This window comes from Neovison vison, chromosome 11 (genome assembly GCF_020171115.1).
Source record: "Neovison vison isolate M4711 chromosome 11, ASM_NN_V1, whole genome shotgun sequence".
NCBI lineage: Eukaryota > Metazoa > Chordata > Mammalia > Carnivora > Mustelidae > Neogale > Neogale vison.
In genome coordinates, this window is record NC_058101.1 from 144772411 (window position 1) to 144796869 (window position 24459).

Consider the following 24459-nt stretch of genomic DNA (forward strand, 5'->3'; position numbering starts at 1 on the left):
TTCCTCTGTCAGATGTTAATAGATGTTATTTTTAGGGTTCCATAGTCAAATGAGATTGTGAAATGGAAGGTTAAAATTAGTTAAAACAGGTTTCTTTATGAAAAAAAAAAACTGCTCTGGAAATTAAGTATGCTAATGAGCAATTATAATTCCTGAAAGAGTGATAAAGTGTATGGTTTCCTACCTAGTTGACCATAAAACCATGATTTTGGAGAGTGGTTCACATAACTAGTTTTCTGCAGAACATGTTTTATGAAACTCAGTCTAGGAAACAAGACAGAAAGGCTATTAAGTAAATATATATGGCAAGAAGAAGAGACCAAAGATGGCAAAAATGACACTTGGAATCAAGAGGAGATAACAGTTGGGATACCTAGGTTATTATGTTGCAGTGACCAAAAACTAAACAAAACAGTATGTTAGTGATTTAAAACAGATATTATTTATTTCTTGTTTATGCCTAATGCTGATCACAAGATGGCTGAGTGCCCTGCTCTACCTTGTCTTCATTCAGACATGCAGGTGGAAGAGCTTCCACAGATCTACAAAGTCACTGATCACCATGGCAGTGGGAAGGGAATATGGAGGATCACATGTAGACTATTCAAAGTTTCTATCTAGGAGTGTTTGGGTGGCACAGCCGACTAAGTGACTGACTCGTGATTTCAGATCGGTTCATGAGCTCAGAGTCCTGAGATCAAACCCTGAGTCAGTTCCTCAGCTCCACTCCCATCATAGAGCAGCCTGAGATTCTCTCCCTCTTCCCCCACCTCCCGCCCTCACACCCTAGTGTTCCCATTCTCTCTCTCTCTTCCTCCCTCTAAAATAAATAAAATCTTAAAAAAAAAAAAATTCTCCCTAGGAGTGACCTGTACAACTTCTAGTTCCATTCCATTTGGCCAAAGCATGTTACATGTCCTTACCTAACTCGAAGGACACAGGGAAATATAATTTTATCATATGTCCAGGAGAAAAAAGTTAGAATATTTGTGTGAATATCCCTAATGACTACATAGAGTCTGAGGAGAACTGCCTCCCCAAGATCATGCACCTTCCCATATCCAGTGGGATCACGGGCATATAAAGCCAAGGGCCCTAATCAGAATTCCAGACAATTCTGAGGGGCAATCCTAGTTTCACTGGCTATCAGAGGGGTTGACTAAGGCCATTGTAAAGGCTATATCATGGTTCAGACTCTCCCTCTGCCCTGTCCTGCTTCCTTCCTGTCCTTCTCTCAAGATTTTGTTCCCAAAAACACTCCCTAAAGAAGCTTCTGCTTAATAATCTCTATCTCAGAGCCTGCTTTATGGGGACCCCAGTCTACTGTAATAGTAGTAGTATGAAATATTGTTTTGTGTGTTTTTAAGTTTTATGTAAATACTATTGTGTAGTACATATTCGACATTTTGCCTTTTACCTTCAAATCACGTTTTTGAGGTTTATTCATGTTGATTCATACAGCTCTAATTCATTTATTTTAACTGATTTTTGGAAAATACTACAATTTAGTGAGAATTTAGATTTTTACCATTTTTTTACAATTGTAATTTTGCTAAGATTCTTTGTGCATATCTGTACATATATGTAAAAGTATTATGTACTTTTATACATAATGTAAGAATATTTATATGTAATATATGTAAAACTGTTTAACATATATGTAAAAATATTTATACATATATTATGATATATGTATATGTAAATCTCTAATATATATGTACCTAAAATACATATACCTAAAATATATATTTATATATACCTAAAATAAGAATTGCAATAAAATGAGGTATGTGCACTCTCAATTTTATTTGATGTTGTATTTCCCTGAATAAATGGCCCCCCTTTTTTTTCTGGGAATTTCCTATTCATCTCTTTGCCCATTTTTTTTCTGTTGGATTCTTAATTTTTTAAACTGAGCTTTAAATATATATGATACCATTCTTTGTCAAACATATGGTTTGAAATATTTTTTTCAGTCTAGAACTTACCTTTCAACTTTCTTTATAAGTAAGCCTCAAATTCTAATGTAGTCAAATTTATTCATATTTTTTCCTTTATGACTTATGCAAAAAATCTCCCTAACCTAAGCCTTAAAATATTCTGTATTTTTTCTTGAAGGTATTATGGTTTTTGCTTTCCACATTTGAGTTGTTAAACCAACTGGAATTTATTTTATTTTCATATGTGATGTAGAGATATACTTCTTTTTTATATGGTCAATTGATTGTCTCAGCATTATTTTTTCCAGCCTGATATCCCTATATGTAATATAACTTCTGTTTGTATGTATGCACATGTGTGCTCATGTCTTGTTTAATTAGTCTATTTGTCTATTTCTGCACTAACATCATTCTGATTTTATTCCTATAGCCTTGTAATAACTTTTGGTGTCTGAAAAGTCAAGCCCCTTTTCTTTATTCTTCTTTAAAATTACCTTGGCCATTCTCAACTTTTTATTCCAAGTGAGTTTTAGAATCCACCTGTTAACATTCACCAAATGAAATTCTTTGTTGACATTTGATTAGAACTGCATCATATTTTTATATGTTAATTTGGAGACAACTGGTATCTTTATAATACTGAAGATTTCCATTTATGAAAATGGTATATCTCTAAAGAGATACCTTTTTACCATATACATGCTCAAGTCCCACTTTTTCAATATTGTGATGCACTGAAGGGAGTGTGGAAGTGAAGGAGCAGGCTACGCATATGCATTGCTCTCCTGTTTTCTCTTTCTGTATAAAGAGATTAAATTTGGCACAAATGTGATTTGAAATAAGTGCAGTGCTTTAAAGAATGACTGACCCCATACTGAAGGAGCTATAAAGCACCATTTGAAATTATTTGAAAGGCTGAGAAATCTGACAAAGGAAAAATAGTTATAAAATACAAGAGAGTGATGTAAAGGCCTATACAGGAGATAGGAAAGAAAAAAGACTGGTCTTCCTACTGGGAGTCATAAAGTTTGGCAGACCAATAGTTACTCATTCATTTATTCATTCATTAAACAAATATTCATTGAGTAACCACTATTTTCCAGGCAATGTTCTAGCACTGAGGAAAGAATAGAAAACCAAGTAAAGCCCCTGATCTTTGTGAATCCACTTAGGAAAGAGACGACTTAAACACTCAGTAGTACTGAGCACCCACTGTATAAAAAATGATATAAATCATTCTTTTAGTCCTCAAGGTGCTTATGAGAAGATTAACCAACATTAAATCACTAGAGCAATAATCAATGCTATGTGGCATGGTCCAAACTATAAATGCAATTAAAGTTCTGACCAGGAAGATATTTAGAGATTGGCTGAGAGACATAGTTTTCCTGGAGAAATGGTGTTTTGTGCTGGAATTTGAGGACAAGTAGGATTTGATAGGTAGAGAGAAAACTGAGACTGCATAAAAAAGACACTGAGAAGAGACTCTTTGTGCCATGTGAGTAGGTAGAGAAGAACCCAGCATTCCTGGAAAAGAGATTCATGTTGGGTAAGAGGAGGTGAGTTTGGATAAATCAGATGAGGGCCATATAGCTAAGGAGTTTGACCATCAGCAGTAGAATATAACATGGCTGCAGAGACAAATTACAGACTCTCCTTCTACTCTCTTCATCCTTCTCTTCCTCCTTCTTTTTTCATACATCAGAGAACTGATGTGATAAAAGCAAAATTATAAGATTCATTACCCCTACATTAATATGCAGGAAGTGTTGGAAAGCGAAGGGACAGAAGATGGAAACAGTTATCTTGGGCTTGATACAGCATGAGAGGCTCTGAGACAGAAGACAGGATGGTCCTTGCATCAGGAAACTTGCAATCAACATGGGAAGGCAAGACTAATGTGTCTACTACTAAACTAATAAACACTTTTTATAGTCCAGATCTTTGCCCCAGATGAAACCTCTTGCCCTTTGGCTTGAACCCCTGAATCCACACCTGATTGCATTTTGAAACTTTTTTCATGGTTTCTGCAGATCACCAGGGGCTTGTATCTTGCAGGATCATTCTGTCTATAGCACCTGCATCCATGTATGTCTCTTCTGTTTTCCCCCTTAAAAGCCTTCACCCAAACTCTAGCTCTTCACAAATTTCCATAAAATATGCAAGCTCTCCAAGCATTTTACAAGTTTATTTTAATTTCTTGAGCAATTGAGGATCATGGGAAATGATCCTATTGGGTTATCTACAACTTTCTTCTGCTTCACTGCTTTACTCTCCCCTCCCTCCCAGTCTCCCCCTCTGCTCCTCATTTCTCCTTTTCTGAGTTGCTTGCAAAAGCCTCATATTTTCAGTTCTTTTCTTTAAGGTAGACCAATGCAGTGCTCCCTGAATCCTCACCACAAACTCTCACACCCAAACAAATTAAAGTGCCAGCAAACAAAAGAGGAGATACCATTTCTTAAAGGTACATAAGTTTGTAAGTAATAAACAAACCAAAACATTCTCTTACACAGAAAACACACAATAGAACAATCTAAGGCAGAAAAACAAATGTGCTTTACACAGCATGGTTCAAAATGGGGAAATAAGGGCTACAGTAGTTCAGAGAAGGAAAAGATTAATCAAGGAGAGTTTTAAAGGAGGAGATAGATTTTGAATTTGATCTTGAAGAAAGGCTAGTATTAGTATTGCAGAGAGAGGAGGCAAGAGGTCATTCAAGGTAAGGAAATAGCTATAAGAAAACCACAGAGGAAAGAATGAGCCTGGCATCTGGGAGACAGCAGCTCTCAACTGAGAATTTAGAAGCAAGATAAGCCTGACTGGGTGCTGGAAATGCTGGATTGTCAGACTCAAGGGCTTGGACTTAATCCAATAAAAATCAAAAGAAGCTCTAACAGACATACTTTGAAAGGCAGGGGATAAGTGAAGCTTTGGGGTAGGGATTAGAGAGGTAGGTGGGTCCTCAGAAATAAGAACTGGGGGTACAAATGTCATTTGGAGAATTGAAGAATTGAAGAAAAAAGAATTGTTTGTTTCTGACTTGTGTTTCTTTCTGTAAGTTTTCTTCAATTTTTTCTCCTGAAAATCAGTTTTCTCTACCCAGGGAGTATGGTGATTCAGCAGATTCCAGGCTTACCATCCATGGAGAAAAGACTCTTACCTCTTGTTCCAGCTCCAAAAATCCAAGAGAAGGATTCTATTTGGCTTGGCTTAAATCAAGTTCCCATGCCTAAAATGAGCATTGCAGTCAGGAAGGTAAATGTTGTGGAAGAAGATGGTCGTTTCTAAAGGACCACATAGTAAAGCATGCCTAGATTTGAGAAAGGGAAAAAAATAGAGAGTAAAGAAGGGGGATGAAGCATAAATGTCATCATTGTGACAGAGTTGTGAGTAAGGAAGCAAATGCAGCTTGTGTCTATGACTGGACTGGCATTGACAATGTTTATGTAAAGAAAATTGATTTATTTTTCAGCAAGGATTTACTTATAACCTACTATTCTTAAGTGCTATCATATCTCTCTTATTTTTTTCTCATTTTCTTCTAATTTAAGTCATAAGCCAATATGCTGTGTCCTTCTAAGGCATCTTAAATTCTTTTGGGGAAAAACAGAAAAAAATTAAAATCAACCACTTAACAGCTGTTATGAACCAATTATTATGATAAGACACAGTTCCTGTTTTCAAGGAGCTCTTAGTCTAAAAGTAAATATACCATGTACGCAAATAGCTCTTACAGCGGATAGAACATTATAAATGCCACTAAAAAGAATACATAAAATTCTATGAGTTCAGACTTTATTCTACTATAAGAAATAGTATTATTGAACCAATTTTTTTAAGTAGAATAGATCAAATTAAGACCTGAAGATAATGGCAATGAAAGACTTCCTATAGTAAGAAATAGCTTGAGACCAGAATAGCATGGAAGTAATAAAGAGCAGAATATGTTGAGTAAACAGTTCATATCTGATAGGATGGACCTGATCCTAAAAGGGGAATGGGCCAACAGAAGTGGAACCCTTCCAAATCTGTATTCAATCAATGCAAGGCAGCCATGGGAAGGTGACAAAAAATACATCTAAAATGTTTTTATAGAAAAATGTATGGGACATTGTGACAGGGTAATAAAGAAGCAGCTAAGAAGGAAAAACAAAAGAGACAGATTTTGAGAGTGACAGAATTGGGGAATAGCAGTGTCCTGGGCAGATTTATGTTACCTAGTAAAGACCATTCTCACAGTAGAAGAGGTCACCTCCCATTTCAGGAGGCTCAAGATTCCTAACTCACTGAAAGAAATGGAGACGAGTCTCCTTGTCTTCCACACTAACACTTGCCAGAGTTGGTGGTGGCTCAGTGTGGCATTTCGAACCCACACATTGTAAAACCTCAGAGTGTCACTAATTAATAGCACCACTGGAAATTCTTTGCCCTTTAAGATGTAGATAAGAGTTGTTCAAACCCACAATCTACTCCTTGTGGAAATCCAAAGATTTTGGCACAATCCATGTTGTGAATGCTTACCAAGATGCCATTTCCTCTGAATTAAGTGACCTTTCTATGTGGGCCCTTCCTATTCCATCTTAGCCCAGTGAGGGAACTCATTCCCTTCCTTAGTAGCCACAGACTAACTGCTCTCATGTGGTGTTGTTGCTGACAATAGACTTTATTGAAGGTTTGGGGAAATGGAAGGGAGTTAATATAACAAAAACAGCTTCAAATGGGATTTTAGACATATCTGTCTTTTAAAAGCCTTCAGCTATCCCATGCCTAAGGACTTTTCAGAAGCCACTTCACCTTATATTGTACTCAGCCTTGCACTATCTAGAAGGTTCCTTCTATCTCATCCCATATTTCAATTTTACTTCCTTCATTCATAATTTATCCCTCCCCCCAAGATTTTCAAACACACTTTACTGTATTATTCAGGGAGAGTATCTCAGTTAAGGGTGATTTGCTCCCTTGGGGTGATTTGGCAATGTCTGGAGACATTTTTGATTTTCACAACTTGAGGGCATGTTTACTCTGGGCTTCTAGTGAGATGAGACTTGGGATGTTGCTGAACACCTTACATTCACAGGACACCCCCCCACAACAAAGAACTAGTCAATCCAAAATGTCAATAGAGTCAGTGTTGAGAGAACATAATATGGAATAAGTCTGTTCGTTCCAATCTTCATACTCTCAGACTTTCATGTCTTTCAGTCTTATGTCCATGACTATGAGGTGGTTCCCTCCATTAAATTGAAGGGGACAGTTATTGCCCACAAGAGCAACAGAGACCCTGAAATGTCCTCTAACACAAGCTGCCCTTAGAAAAATTTGTGGTTTTGAATAGAATTTTTCCTTAACACACAGAGAATAAAGTTCTTATCCATACTCAACTCTACTTACTCTGCCAGAAAGAGAAAGAGAGAAAGAGAAGAATGTAAATAGTGTGGGTGATTCTGTTCCACGTTCCACTAGAGCATATGCCCCGAGGAGCGCAGGATGGGAGATGCGAATCTGATGTTCCTTCAGTTGGTCTCAGTTCCTGAATTGCTCTCATAGAATGAGCATCTTACCATGCTGAGTGTGATTCAAGTGTTTTAAGATACATTTTTTTTTTGTACAACATGGCCCCTAAATGCAAGCCAACTACTTCATCAGGTGTTTAGCTGAGAAAACAGCAATCTGTTCCAATGCTGGAGGAAAAACTGGCTGAGTTGGATGCTATATCAGCCCCAAATGTGCACAAAAATGGCCATGTAAATTATGCCTTAAGGGATTTTTTTCCTAGGGTATTTCTGACTTGGTATGATTTTTCACCTTGCTCACTTACTTAAGAATCAAACTCTGTGTAAAATGCCACTCCACATTAAATGAAAGGTGGTGGGAGGGAGAGGTCTTAGGATAAAACTTGGAGGGAAATTAGAGTTTGGGATGGTTAAAAAAAAAAAAAGAAGAGAGAAAGAGAAAAGAAAAGAGTCGGTGAAGGCAAAGAAGATGGAGAGAGCACATAGCTACTCCATCAATTTTCAGGCACATCTATTTGATATTTGAAAGGAAGTTTGCAAATGTTATAAAAAGGAACCTGTGCCACAGAGAGCTTAGTTTGTTGCAATATTGATCTTTTAAAGACATTACTGTGGAATGTAGGGTCAAGGTGTATAAACTAATATAATACCTATTGAATTGTTAACCCTCTTTTCTTGTATGCCTAATGTATAATATTGTTTTATTTATCATTTAATTTAATAAGTTATGTATTAGCTTGTTTTTTAATTTAAAAAGCTGGCAAGTGTATGTCATAAATTCTAAACAATTTGTTTAAATATTAAACATGTAATAAGGCAGCTCTTGCAGGTGTGCCTTTGAAGTCTGTGTTTATATTTTCTGTGCAAATGGCTTTGTGTGTGTGTAAACAGTGAGGTTGAAAAATAGGTGGTCACTATTTGTCTCTGTCTTTGCTTGTGCACATTCTCCAATGGATCACCCTCAGCAATTTGAAATGGAGGCTATTCTGATGGTTAAGATGAGATGGGGAGAAGGAAAATTAACTCATAAATATTGCATGGGTCAAAAATTTTATGTGAGGTATGGAAAGATAAATTCTATAGTAATCATTTCAGAAATTCCCATTTTAATTAAATACAATATTTTCAAAATTGTGCTATGGTGCATGGCATAGGCTTTCTAAATTGGGAGCTTTCTGAATAATGCACTAAATAAAGAGGAAATTGTTCTCTACTAAGTACTATTTTCAACATATAAAATTTTGTAATGATTTTCTTTATTTGGGCACAAATTAAAGATATGGATACTTTCTCCAGACCAAATTACTACCTTTTATTGTCAAGATTTTAGTCCAGTGCTGTTATAAAGTATAGCTTATGAAAAGCAGTTTAGAAGGGAGAATTACAGAAATTAGACACTGGATTGGAAATACTGGAGTATTGGAAAGGGTATAAGGATGGAAGATAGTTACCTAATAGGTTTTAGTGGATTTACCCGATAACACTATTAGAAAGGAAGTATTATTTGAATTCCAGAGAACGAACACATTAAAGTCAAAGTTATAAATGTTTGAGACAAAATTCAAGTCTAGTTCTAGGGATTCTATTGTCTATATCCTTTTCTCTACAATATTCTGCTACCTAAACTCCATAATGAATTCAGTAATATTAAATATAGGAAACATCCCAGTATAAATACATTCAAACTTCCTATAATGCTCACTATAGACTTATATTCTATCCTATCTAAATTAATCAGGGCAATGGACCCAAGTTTCCTGGAATGCATACAATAAAGATCTGTCACTCACATCACAGTCCAGTATAGTTCAGGCAACTCTCCTTGGTAGATTTCCTCCAAGAGGTGACTCAGGGATCCAGTCCCCTTCCATACTATGATACTGCCATCCTAAACTTGGGACCTCCCAGGCATTCATTGTAAGGGAAGTGAGAGGTTAGATCATCACTGAAGAGGTCTTATGACCAGTGGAGCACATCATTTCCACCAATATATCAGGACATAAACCCAGTCATATGGACCCAACCTAAATGCAAGGGAGGCTGAGATATGTAGCCTTTCTGTGTGCTCATAAAAAAGAAAGAGAGAGAGAGAGAGATCAAATCTGGAGGATCCATAGCAATATGTCTTCTACACTATTTTAGGAAATTTACTTCACATAGCAAAAAGACCCTATGAATATTATGTAAAGGTCGAGGTCAAGTTTATGCTGTAGAACACGAGGGTACTACATCAGGAGTGGAACTGTATCGAGAAAGTTGCATGTTTTGTGACAGAAGGGTTGAGCTATCAGAAGAAAGTCTACCTGAATGTGAATGTAAGGAAGCCAGGCAGATAGCCCTGGATATCTAATGACCCCAGTAAGGAAAATACAAAAAGAGCAGAAGTGATCCAATAAGATCAGATGTCAAGTGCATGGAGAGCAGGAAAGAATATGGCTAGTGTAATTGGTGGGAGAAAATGGTTTAGGATTACTAGTATGAAAAATATTATAGTTATTGTTGTTTACTACACGTAAGTCAGTTTGCAAGTTGTTAATACCCATAACAACCTTTTGAGGTAAGCTGTAGTATCTTATTTGGTAGGTGATGAAACTGAGGCCGAGAGTCCCACAGCTATTCAGAGGCAAAGCTAGGATCTAAACCCAAGCTCAATCTGGCTCCAGAGTCTATGTTTTAACCTTTATACTTTATTGCCATTCTAAAAGACAAACCCTGCTGAATTTCCTCTTTTAAGTGATGTTTAGTTTATGACATAGAGGCAACTTTTCAAGAGAAAATGTAAAAGGATGTCAAAGTTCCAATGTACTTTATCACCCACTGATTCATCAGGCAATATAGGGCCTTTCTTCCTGATCTCATTTCCTCTTTGCAAAGTAATTATTTAAAAGGCTAAACAAACTGATATATACCTTATCCATCACCCTGCTTATAGACCCCTGCCTTTGCCATTTCAGATCAGAGGAAATGTTACTTCTAAATTTTTCTAGAGTAGGAAGTTCACAACTTCCTTTGTAATCTGTCTCAACATTTCATACTCTGTAAATAGAGTAGTTATGTGGCATCTGGAATGTACGGGAAATCTAGAATTCTTTTTTTTTTTCTTTTTTCTTTTTTTAAAATTTCTTTTCAGTGTTCCAGAATTCATTTTTTATGCACTACACCCAGTGTTCCATAATACCGGCTGCTAGGCTAACCCAGCCTTCACCACCCTCCCCTCCCAAACCCTCAGTTTGTTTCTCAGAGTCCACAGTCTCTCATAGTTTGTCTCCCAACCAGTATCCCCCAACTCACTTCTCTCCATCTCCCCATGTCCTCCATGTTATTCCTTATGCTCCACAAATAAGTGAAACCATATACTTGACTCTCTCTGCTTGACTTATTTCACTTAGCATAATCTCTTCCAGTACCGTCCATGTTGATACAAAAGTTGGGTATTCATCCTTTCTGAAGGAGGCATAATACTCCATTGTATATATGGACCATATATTCTTTATCCATTCATCCATTGAAGGGCATCTTGGTTCTTTCCACAGTTTGGCGACTGTGGTCATCGCTGAACATTGTGAATACATTGAATATGTGAATATGAACATTGTGGTACAGATGGCTCTTCTTTTCACTATATCTATATCTTTCGGGTAAATACCCAATAGTGCAACTGCAGGGTCATAGGGAAGCTCTATTTTTAATTTCTTAAGGAATCTCCAGGGAGATCTAGAATTCTTCATCAAAATTCCAGGAAGGCCAGTAAATTATGAATAGCATATGAATCAAAACTAGCAAAATGTATCCTTTCTGCAGACTCTCTACCCTACTATCTCAAAGATGGATTGACAAATAAACCTGGGTGTTGTCTCTTTTTTCTCCATTTTATCTGTCCTATATGCAAAGTTTTTGCAGACTAGAGAAGAAACTACTACTTTTTCCTTAAGAATCTTCTTGCTTGGCCTTTTGTAGTCTGACCATCTCTCAAAAAATTTTTGAATAGACCCTGAAAGCAGGGGTAATGTTAATATTTAATGATTTGTAGGGCAGCACTGACCAATCAGGCATGCATATCAGTCAATCAGCAGGGCCAAAGGCTATAATGTAAGCAAGAAGTCCAGTTGTCCAGTACTGACCAACTGAACATAAAACCTGCTCTTAACCTTGTGTCATGGTGTTCTGGCAGGCATGCTAAAGAGGTTGTAATCTCCTGCATATTCCCTCTGTGCTAATGTACACACTTAGGAGAATATACTCGCTCTCTCTGTATCAGGTGCAGGTTAAAATCTGAGCTTTTTTGGCTCTTTATAGAATGGTATTACTTGCATTTCAAACACTGCTGATTTATCTCAAATAGCTAAAATTCTTGTTATACTTCAATTATTTTTTTTTTAGATTGGTCTGTATTGGATGTTTCTTCTCATTTAAAAAAAAATCATTAATTGAAGATAACTTGTTCTGTAAACTTACCATGTAGCTGAGTGAAAAATTAGCTCACCTTCACTAGAATATTTAGTTATCACTGATTCCACTGTCTAGGTATATTGTAAAAGATGGCCCCTTTGATTATGAGAGTGTAAATCCCAATCCCAACATCTACATTCTGGCCCTGGACCTCACCTGCCCTTCCACCCATCATTGTTTACACCCTCAGTTATAACTTTAGATCTTTGTGCCACAGCTTAAGTCTGTCTTTTTCCTCTCTGCTCATTGGAATTGGTCATCATGTGACAAAGACCATTGATTGTTCCATGTACTTAATTCTCCCCTTCTTCCTGTTAGCAGTAGAACTCCAGATTTGGGAGAGCATATGACCAATCAACCTCTCTTAAAAATTGCTCTGGTTATTGGGATGTAAGCAGAAGTGATACGGACAAACTACTTGGTCAAAACTTTTGTTTTTTAATAATAATAATAAAAAAAAACAGTGGATATGATGTTGGTGATACAGCTTTCACCATACGGATGAGAACAACATTCTATGGAATGGGGCTGTTGGGGAGAAAACATTTTTTTACCCTTCAAATTTTCCCTGGCTAGTCTGAATTAAATTGACATGAGACAGATTGACAGGAAAAAAAAACAAACAAAAGTTTAGTAAGATGTATACTTCCTATATACATGGGAGAGACCTAGGAAAACTAAGTATCCAAAACGGCCAGAGCCATACTGTAAATAGCTCCAACTAAAGACAAAAGATGTTGGGGGTGGAGAGTCAGTTATGGGAGGTTACCAGGAAAAGCACGGTAAAGAAGCGCAATGTTGTTAAGTGGATTTTTAATTCATGTCTTCTCCATTGATAACAGTTTCTAGAGATTTTAGAGTTATCTTGGTATAACAAGGGAGACACTTTTACAAATGGAGATTTCCCTTATACATGTAAATGTCTCCTACAAAAGGGTAACTTCTTTTTGGTTTTCAGAGTTTCTTAAAAATAACCAGCTTAAAATAATCAATATGCTAAAGAGGCATATTTTGGGGTGGTAGTATTTACTCTCCTACAAGGGTTCCTGAAGACCTCGTTAAGCAAAACCACCTATCTACCCTGAACAAAGTTCATTTTTCTTGATTTTATGTGAGATAGAATTAAACTTCTTTTCTACTTGAGCCACCCATTTGGGGGTATCTTTGTACAGGAGCTTCATCTATACCTGACTAATACATCAGAATATAAAAGAAGTATTTGAATATTATTCTTAGTTTAAAGGGCAACATATTGCCAAATAAAATGAGCTGAATACTTCTTAAACTCACTGAATTCCTAAGCCCTTTTCTGTGGTCTGAATGTTTGTGTCACTCTAAAATTTATATGTTAAAACCCTAATCCCCAAGGTGTTGATGTTAAGAAGTGGACCTTTGGGAAGTGATTAGGATATAAAGGCAGAGCCCTCATGAATGGAAATACTACCCTTATAAAAGAGGTGCCTTGACATCTTCCATCATGTGAGGATAAAACAAGAAGCCTGTGACCCAGAAGAGGGTCCACACGACCATTTTAGCACCCTGATCTTGAATTTCCAGCCTCCAGAACTGTGAGATAGAAATTTCTGCTGTTTATAAACTACACAGTCTGTAGTACTTTGTTTTAGAAACCCAAACAAACTAAGATATCTGTCCAATTTGGACTGAACACTTTTTTCTAGGATTAGAGTCAAAATATTTAGCAATTCCTACAACATAGGCCAACCAATCAGAATAGTTCTGGTAATAAGTTAAGTCAACAAGCAGTGGCTTATATGAATCCTGCATTTCATTGAGAAAAAGGTGACTGGAATTAATTGGGCTAAGAAAAAGATGATTAGAAAGTGACCCATAACCAGTAGCATTGAAATGAACTGAATTTGAATTGCTCTGTTCCAAGGTTCCATAGTCTCCTAGCTGGGCAGTTCTCATTGCCCTGAAGTCATTTTCATTCTTCAGGAACTCAGGGAGAAGAGTTTGACTTTTAAATCCCTTCCCTCAACTGAAACCATGAGCTGGGATTATCTAGGAGAGCCCCACTTTGAGAGTTATTTGCATATATTAAGAACTAATTCTCTCTTAAACTCTTGGGAAGAAAGTACAATACCCAGGGTTTGTAACAGTGGGAATGAAACCCCCAGGTGATGAAAGCCTACCCTTTATATTTTTTGGCTTCCACCTCCAACAGTAGCCCCTATCAGGAAATAGGAATGTATTCCTCCCACAGGTTTTTTTTATACTGCTGCAGCAAATATGACAAAATGTTCCCACCTCATAATATAAAGGTGGTGACTACCTTGGAGCCTGTGATTATTTTTTTGGTATGCTTGAAATACTTTATGAAACATTTATAAACTTATGAAATATGTTATGCTTCATAATATGATAATTAAATATTAATATAGCAACATTAAAAAGAAGCAGTCAAAAACTCAAAGTGATTTTTACAGTAGCAAAAAATAAAATGAACTCAATGGGTTACCTAATTTGTTATTAATAGTGTTGTATGATGTCACTATCTATCAGGTTAAGGAAATCAAATCACTTTTTTTCATGTATATCTTACTTTCAAAAACTGCTAACAACATTGGGTTTTCTTTCTGAATTTTTTTTCACAACCTATGAATGACATAATGCTCCAGTTGGAGTCCACTGCTAACTGTAACACCAGGTTTTCTCACAAGTGCATATTCTACTCTCCCCTTTTTATCTTGCTCATTCCAGGTCAAGCTTGATTTAAATAACACTAGGAATACAGCATTATTTTATTCCTGTTGGCTTTAATGATTGTTATTTAGGTTCAACTCTATAAATATGGGAATTTCATCTATCTTGACTGAATTTTATTTTTCAACTTCTCAAGGAAGGTAAATCCTGCAATGGACAAGATCAGTTCTTAACAAAGTGATGCAGTTATTATAGGTATAAACAGTAGGCCTGGGTTCCTGAAGAAAATATTAGAAATTTCCTCCTATGATCATTGGTTAAAAACTAAGAATGACAACCATGGCTTTGTCAAAACCTTATCACAGCCAATGGGTCTAATGTTCCCTTCTGATAGGATGAAAGCTGAAAAAAGAAATGAGTTAAAATCTGACTCGAGTAATAGATGCGATATACTCAGGATAGAGAGAGAAAAGTGATCTGGACTTGACTACAGTGAACTGTGTGCAAAGGTAATTAAAGCAGTTGGGTTATCAATTCTCATCTCCTCCAAACAAACCAAAGTTAGTTAGTGCCTTAAGATAATATAATAATAAACTAATAGGTACTTCAAGAGCCTGAAAGTGATAAAGTACTTCTCAAATACTGATTCAGGGGAGGAATCCAGAGGTCTGGGAAAATCAGCATATAATCCAAGGGGTATATATTGAACTAGAGGTATCATAATTACTATAATTATGTGATATGAAGGCCCACCTCTACCCTACTCCTTTTTATCACTATCTGACACTTCCTTTCTTCTATCCCCTACTTCCTGTTTCTTATCCCCACCCCAGCAGCGCCTTCCAGTGATAACTTAAGCTCCTCAAAATAAGCAGTCTGGGCCAGTTGTTTCATTCACCAAACTGTAGGGCAGTGGTTCTCAAAAAGACTAATTTCCAGATCATCATCAGCAGCAGCAGCAGCAGCAACAACCTGGGAATTTACTAGAAATGCAAATTATCAGGCCCCACCCCAAACCTACTGAATGAGAAACCCTGGGGTTGGGGCCTAGAAATTTCTTTTAACATGCTTTCCAGGTAATTCTGATACATACTAAAATTTGAGAATCTCTGTTTTACGAAAGAGAATTTTTGAAGTGTGAAATGCTTAAGGCGCATCACTGATTCTCAAGGGACCTCGAAAATCCTTTGAACTGGAAGCAAGATTTTTAATCCTCCAAAGAATCAATCTTGATTTGACAAACCTCCAGAGGTGGATATTTAGCATTTCTGAGAGCACTTACTAGATCCAAGTACTATGTTAAGTACATATCCTGTTATGGTATCAATAATCTCATTCTACAAATAAGGAAACCTAAATTTAGAAAGATTAAGTAATTTGCACTGGGTCATAAGGTTAGTAGGTGATGAAGTCAGAATTCTAAGCCATGTAAGCTGGCTCTACAGTACTGTTTGATTTCTTGGTTCTGTGAAAAGGGGTAGTGAAATATAGCTCGAAGCTAAAAATTTTTGCTTAGATTTTTCATTCAAGAAGATTGAACATTGGCTCTTTCTTGTACCTTGAGCTTTTTGAATTATCTGCAGAAGTTAGTGTTTGTTTAAATTTCTCAGTGGGTACACTCGCTGTGATTAATAATCTTGATTTAGCTCCTGAGTTCATAGTTTGTTAATGTACTAGTAGTTGAATTTTAGTATTATAATCTCACAGTGCCATGGAAATAACTTAAAGTAAATAAAAAGATATGTACATATGATATTGTGTTTTGTTCCTTGGAAGTTTTTATTGAATTATAAAAACTATATATATATATATTTTTTTTAACAAATAAAGATAATTTAAGAACTAATTATATTTTCAAAAAAACTTCAGTTCATGTGATACTCAATTTGGAAATAAAAACAGTAATTTATAAATGAATGAGGGAGTAGTATATGTTGAAATGATGTAGTTATAGTAATAATTTTCCTGGATTTTTTTCTTTTTTGAGATATACAATTATTATAAAAATACATGTTTTTGTATTATATCAAACAGATTAAAAGTCATATTCATAAATGTATTAGAAAAATCTGAAAACTTTGGGAGCTTATTTGGTCCTTTACACAACAAAACAATTCCCACTCATTGTACAGAGGCATCATAAGTCTATTTAACTTCTACTTACAGGACATGGTTCTACTATATGAATGGCAAAGGCCATCCAAAAGCTTTTTTTTTTTTTTTTAAGAAATGAACTAGTTTAAATGGGAACATGTCTACTTGCTTTGATAAAATATTAAAGGCTAGCTATAATTGGCACTAAGTACTTCAAAATAGATTGTGGTCTAAATATTAATAATTGATGTGGCATATACCTTCCATATAGAAAGTGTTTATATGTGTTTCCTTTTTACACATGGACATTTCATGTCCAAAATTTATCCACTAAGAAAACCATATGATGCTCTGTGAAAAACTGTCAACACCAAAAGATTTGCATCTGGCAGGAGTTGAGGCTGAGAAAGAGGAAAGGATATCTAACCACAGTTTTTACTAAAGGTGCCTATGTCTGTTGAAAAAAAGTCTTACCAAGCAATTAAAAATGCCTCATATTGAAAGAGCTAATAGAAGTGCCCCAGAAGGGCTAGAAAAAACAAATGCAATATAATAAAAATATCATTTGACATAAGAATGCATCAATTCCTCCACTGTGCCAGCTAGATGAAGTGGGAAATACTCAGCTGCCTTTGTTGGGACAAACTCAAAACTTGGATTAGGTCCTCCAAATGAGTAGATGACCTCTGAGTAAGATGATTCAGTAGGTTTCTTTAATAATATACCATTACTCCTACTTGCCTTGGAACAAAAATCACTCAGTTTGGGGACATTATGGGTGAAAGGCAAATCTGACACTTGCCGAGATTTTAGTTTTCACTTGCTTTGTAATGCATTATCCATAGCAAATTTACCTCTATCTTTAGGAATAAAGATGACATCTGCCATAAAGTGTCTTACATTTTTCTGTCTGCTATTTCTAATGTCATGTATCTGACATATGATAACCTCCCTTTATAAACTCTAATGTTAGGGAAAAGATTTTATTCCTTTTGGGTGCCCATATGGCTATTCTTGACCTACTTGCAAATATATGACAAGATACACTGCACACTCTCTCATTCTGACGTTTCTATTTCTGACATTGAATATACCTTTTAAGAATAAAATAATCTTTATTGGATGTACCTAGGCATCAGAAAATTAAAATTTAAAAAATCCACTTGGCCTCATTATTATATGGATAACTTATTGCCTGCCCTTGAGGTATTAACATTTTATATCACAAAAAATATATTTTTAATTGTGATTTTCATAGCTAAACATCAAAATTCTAAAGCATTTTGGTTTTTTTGCAATCATCTTTGTTAGAATAAAAAAATAGTGTTGATCAAAATGTTGTCTTAGTTGTTACTGACAGCTGTTAAAATGCTGCTAAAAATATAGTGCCAACTACTGAAAAGCTAACTGCTCCTGTGAAGTCCTAATGAGAAATTCTAAATGAGTTTTTCATCAAGTTCAACAGAGACTCTTATGTTTCTCACACCTGACCCACTGGATTGTTTCACTTTTCTGTGGTTGTTATTGCACATAATATCAGAGAAACAGCCCCAATGCATAGTCCTAACGTGCAAACAAACCATGAATTTATTTATGTAAGATTAGCACAGTTATTTAAAGGTGATGAATTTCCTGTACTAAACGAAGAAAAAAAAAAGGAGAGAAAAAGACAAGAATTGAAAATATCTTTATTTTTATTAAAATATACTGCTCTAAGTTCCTCTCCCCCTTTTCAACTACTGTACATTATTTCTAAATTTAGAACAGCAGTGTAGGCACAGTGAAATCTGATTTGCTTCTAATAATATGGCATACTAATTGTGATGCATGTGCTGTTGGGTGCTCAGTTATCTCAAAATCTGGCCATAGAAATCTATTAGGTTTATGTATTTTTATTTAAAATGACTATAAATGAACTTAAGATAGATAGATGATTAAACAGAAAAACAAATACAGAAATGAAAGCTAATAAAAATATTCCAAATAGTCTAGAAAATTGAGTTTGGTCTATTTCAGATATTAACAAAAACCCTGATATGTTTTGTATTTATCTTCTGGTCCACAATTTCTTATTTGCTTGCAATGTTTATAAACTGTAACATGTGTGTTTTGCAATAAACAAAGAAAAAGTTCTATCTTCTATTATTCCCCTATTTATCTTCTCTCTCCAATTCCCCCCTCCTCTCTCATTCTGACTCTCTCTGTCTTTCTCAACTCTTTCCAACAGCTGGTAAGAGACAGTGGCGGGGAAGAGGGGTGGGGGGGGTGCGGAGGAAGCCTAGCTTTTTAGAAAGAAAAAAATGCCAGCATGGCTAGGCTTATTAATGAAGCTAACTATGACCAAATGTTTAGCCTTTAACTTTTAAAGATTATTGAATACGACTAAATTATATGATACCTAATGGTCTTCACTTTCTTGTTAGTTATAAAGATATAAAGGAGATATATTTAATACATTTCAAAATAAAATTGAGAAGATTTTTTGGGGGGGGGTGCGTAATGATTTCATGGCTTAAACAACTCTATGCTTTTTTCTTTCCCCCAGAGTCAGCTCTTTGAAGAAATGGGATTAGAATCAGGGAACTAAAGGGTGGCTCTGCTAAAGCTAAAATAAAGAGCAAGGGAGAATTTTTTTCCAACACAAACTTAGATGATATTAGGCTTTGTATCTGAAATTATATAATACAGGATGTGATGTCACACATGTAAATTGCAAACTCTAAGTCTTGCATTTTATGGTGGCAAACCTCAGGGAGTTTGACACTAATGGGATGGAGAGTGATGTCCTAAGGTATAGCGACTGTAAACGGAGGGTGATCTATTTTCAAGAGGGAGATAACTATTGCTGCTGCTTCAAGATTTAAGTCTATTTGGCAGCTGCAAATTGTCTCTATTTGGAGATGAAGTTCTTTTTCTGTTCTTTTTTTTTTCTTAATTTTATTTAAAAAATTTTCATCCTTTTGCAAAGAGAAAATATGCTTATCTAAAAGGATGAAAAGAACAAACTGTTGAGATAGCCTAAAAAACAAGCAAATAATGACATTAAGTGTACACTTTTTTTAAGGTGATAGGGCTCTTTATTAACAAGCATTGGCACAGAGTATTCCAAACAACTGGAAAACCCTGCATCCCCATTTTTGATGGAGTCTCTCAGGGGTATCACTTATGGGGTGATTCCAAGCAAAACGTCACTTTCTCTTCAGATGAGGGAGCCATGAACCTTATCCTGGAGCTGTTCTCCCTTAGGGTAGCACAGGACCACTTCTTGTCTTACAGATGGCACAACAAAATAAAGAGAAGAGGAAAACTTACTTGTTAAATGTTTGGGCAAATAGCTAAACACTTAGATATCCCCAAAGATTTGACTATTAATAACTGCAGGATCCCCAATACCCTTTCCAAAGGATAAGAGAAGCTGCTATGTATGGGCATATGCTACTCCCTACTCCTAACTATTTTGGTGTGAAAAAGTTTTAAAAGAATACTTATATACGCTTAAAAACTCAATCTTAGTTTTACAATATCAAATGGTTTTTAAGGCAGGGAAGATAAAAATTTGAGAATGGATAAGAAAAAACACAGGAAGAAATCTTTGCACCATCTTTGCACCTGATCCTTGACAAGTTGTCTGTAATGGAAATTATTGGTTAAAATCATGGTAGAGATTTAGGTAAAGAATGTTTATGGTAAATCATTTTTAAAGGGGAAAGATAATCAATACCTAATCAATTTACTAATTTTGTAAACCGAATTTTTTAATATAGGTTTCCTTAAATAAGAGGTTTTTTTCTAACATTTCATTATGAAAAATTTCAAGTATACCAAAAAGTTGAGAAAATTTCACAGCAAACACCTGTATACCCACCAACTAGGTTCTACCATTAATATTGTACTTCAATATGCACATGCTTCATCACGTATCTATGCATTCTTCCGTGTATTTTATCAACCCACCAGTGTCAATCCATCTTATTTTTGATGCATTTCAAGATTCAGTTTTTGCTGTCAGGACACTTGTAATTAATTATTAATATGTTCATTTTGAAAATATATTTTTTCTTAATTTCGCTTAAAACATAATACCTTAAGAACTTCACATTATCTACAAATAAGGGAACTGAGGAAAAAGGTTGTTTTATTAGAGGCCAAAATGCGACCCTCAGCCATCTAAGAACTGAGTAGTGCTAACGCTGTGTGGATGATGGACGCAAAGGGAAGCTCGATATTCGGACACTGGGAATGTGATTGAAGAAAGGCAGTGATTGTTTCAACAGGGCAGCTCCGAGTTTAAGAGGGTTTTGTGTGGGAAGAGATTAGCAACTTTCACAGCTATTGAGGAAGAAAATGGGAAAGAACTCCGAAAAGGGCGGGGCGGGGCGGTTAGGATGGTGGTCAATAGATCCGGTACGAAAAGAAGTGCTAAACTGGAAAGGGGGTGTGTGTGAGGGGGGGCTGTTAGTTCGCGGGGTTTAAAAAACGGAATCATAGAGCACAAGCTGGGAAGCGTGTAAGGGGTACTCTCCCCCCCCAGTATATTCCACCAAGGTTAACTGTAACGGTGCGGTGGAAGAGTCGGGCTGAACGTATATCTCACACACGTGAGTGAGCGTGAACCCGCGCGCGCGCGCACACACACACACACACTCACACACACACTCACACACACATCGCCTGATGGGGGTAATCTGTGTGGCAGAGAGTGGCGGACGTGGGACTTCGGGGAGGCTCCGGAGCCCGGATTCGGCAGACAGCTCCGCAGGGCAGAGGGAACGGGAGAATCCCGGGATCGAGGGTCACAGCTTCATCTTCTGCCCCTCGCGGCGCGCCCGCCTTCACGGCTCTGCCGCCCCCCTTTCACTTTCGCGTCTGCGTAGGTGTCTGCCCCGGCTGGCGCGAGGGCGCGGGGGCGCGCGGGGCGGCGCGGGGGCGCGCAGCGCTCGCCGAGCTTGGGGGAAGGGGTCCTGGCCATGCGCCCCTTCCTCAGCTTGCTCCACCGAAGCACCACCGCCCGCATCTCAGCCGCTGTCAGAGCTAGGGGACCTGTCGCGGCCGCCGCTCCTCACCAGTCTCCCCACACGCCCCCACCCGTCCTTCCTCAGTGCCCCCCCCCCCCCCGCTACGGTGGGGGTGGGGCAAAGGCGCCGCAAGCTCGAGAGAGGGGGGAGAAGAGCAGCCTCACTGGGTGGGCGGCGAGGGAGCAGGAAAAGAAACTTTTCACTCCCGCCCCCTGCGTGTGGTCCCCAACCCGTGCCCCCTCCTGTCCCCCGCGGGTGGGGACTGCACCTGAGGCCAGGGCGCGAGCTCAGGCCCAGACTTTGGGAGGACGTGGGAAGTGGTGGAGGGAGGGTTACGTGCATCGGAGGTTCGGTTTTTCCCTCCGCCTCTCTACTGCCAGGGGCCAGGGTGAGAGGGCAACCAGCCACTGGCGTCCCCATCCCGATTTCCCACCAGCCGGTGGCTGGACGCTTTGCAGCCTCCTCCGGCGGCTGAGGGTGTGACCCGGGGAGGGGGCCGCGGCGCCGCGGGCTCCCCCTGCGGCCGCCCCCTCACATACACACAGACACACACGCTCCGCCGCCCGAGCTGTCACCGGCCACCCCAGGCCCGAAGAGGGGACGCGGAGAACCGAGCTGCGGGGCTCAGGCGCGGAATCATCCCGCGGTTACTTCCCGGCTTCCAAGTCTGCAGCTGTCAACGCCGGGGAGACCAGCAGCCCCGGGAGAGGGGCCCGCTTGAGGCCGGGCCGCCGCTGCTGGGGGCGAGCGGGAGCCCGCGTCCCCTTCTGCGCGGTTTGGCGCCGCCGCCTCGCCTCCTCCTGCGGGGTAACAACACTCCTGGTCTATAGCTCTACCCACCGTCAGTAGGGCGACTGCCGGGATTATCATCCTCTCCATCCTTACAGCCGATCTGGTAATATTGGACTTGCTGGTGGCGGCGGCAGCGGCGGCGGCGGCGGGAGTCTCGCTGCCCTCACCCCCACCCATCCCCTCCACCCCCCGCCCCGCGCCCCAGCTTCCCCACCATGTCCTAGAAAAGGTGAGTGCAGCGACAGTCACTTTGCGCTGACAACGGCGGGAGGGGGCCCGGGAAGCGCAAATGGGGCCCCGGGGAAGGCATGGTCCGCGTAGAGGGCGCGAGTGGGCGAACCGAGGTGGGCTTTGGGCACCAGACCAGGTGCCCGCCGGGCCGCCTCCGGGCAGGGGTGCTGGGCGGCAGGCGAACGATCGCAGCGGCTGTCCCTGCAAAATCTAACCTAGATTTTACAAGAAGCTTAGATCCAGGGCAAGACCGGCCCTCCGTAAAGGAGGTAAAAACTTAGTAAAAGACACACGTCCATTCCTTTAATAATGAATAATTTGTCAGTGCAGGCTGAGCCGCCGCCTCCTCGCCTGCCCCGGCGCTAGCTAGGTCCGGGACTCCCCTCGCTCCTGCCTGCCGCCTGCGCTTGGCCGGGTGCGATCGATGCCAGACTGCTCGCCTGGCCCGGACAGCGCGCGTGACGGCGGGCCCCGCGGGAAAGTTGGGACACTTGGCGAGGACTCCCGGCTGTGGGGTCCCGGGGGCCGCTCTGCGCAGGGGACTACTGAGCACCGAAGTCGCCCCCGCCGCCAGGGAGTTCCCCTACCTGGAGCGGCGGCGAATTCGAGTTTTCCTTGGTTCCGGGTCTGGAATCCCGAAGCTCAGTTACTGTAAAGAGAGGAGGGGGCCTTTGGGCACAGACAGGGTGAACTCCCCCCGCCCCCGCCCTCCGACTTTGGCGGGTGCGAGGCAAGGGTGAGGCGGGAGGCTGCACAGCTGCCACCACCGGGCTGCGGGTCGCCGAGGGCTGGGGTACCAGATTTAGGTGTGTACGTCACTGGTGCTGACTCTGGGCCAGCCGGGAGCCCAAAACCGAGCCTCAGACGCGGAGCCTCAAAGTCCTTAGAAATCAAAGTTAAGAAGCCCTTCCTTTTGCTTAGTAACTACAGCGTTTGGGTGGGCGAGAGGAGAGTCGAGGAGGGGGCGGTTGGAGTGTCTTGCAGACACTCGATCCTTAGAAAACACTTTGATTCCTTTCCCCTCCTGTGTATTTCTCCCAATTATGGGCACTCCCTCCCACCCATTATAAAGAAGTGAATATCCTCGATGGTAAGCTTTCAAATTAAGCTAATGGAAAAATCCAATACTAAACTAATAAATACACCAACAAAATCATAAAGGAGAGCAGCAGCTCTTGACCCTGGCACTTTTTTTTTTTTTTTTTTTTTTGGATGGTGGTGGGGGGGTTGGGTGGGAGACAGGCTGCGTTTAAAGGGCTTTGGCTGCACTGTTAAAACAAGGAAATTCAAATCGAGTGGGAACGTGATCCTCTCTCTCGCTGGCAGCTACGCTGCGGCTGCTCTGCCGAGAGGTAACTCGCAAAACCGAGGAAAGGGGCGGGGAGAGGAACCTCGGGGGTCGGGTAAAGCCCACTAGGAGTCCTCCCCCGCGCGCGGACGCTGTGGGCGGTGCCTGGGCCAGGGCTGCTGCTCACCTGGCGCTGCAGGTGGAGGGTATGAGGGACAACACCTTGACTGGATCTCGGAAAAACCGACTTCTTCCGCGTCACCACACTTTTCACCTCTTTCCTGATAGCCTGAGGTTGGCAGCAGGAGAGTCAGGTGGGCGCGAGCAAGTTTGGGGCAGTCGAGCGAGAGGGGCGGGGGGCAGCGTGCGGAGAGTGTCTAGTGCCCTGTGTCGTAGCTGCTGCCTGGCACCCTAAGCGTCCGCCGTGGCTGCGGCTTTAAGGGAGCTGCGAGTCTAGGCTGTGTCGCAGCAAC

General features: G+C 39.6%; 1 long non-coding RNA gene across 1 annotated transcript; it reads right to left on the minus strand.

Moving 5' to 3' along the window:
• Positions 1–19714: 19714 nt before the first annotated feature.
• Positions 19715–24437, minus strand: LOC122919149. Its single transcript, XR_006386751.1, has 3 exons — positions 24174–24437; positions 23286–23347; positions 19715–19929 (listed from the first exon to the last, which is right to left on the minus strand). It is a non-coding gene; the product is annotated as an uncharacterized LOC122919149 (long non-coding RNA).
• Between the last annotated feature and the right edge of the window lie 22 nt (positions 24438–24459).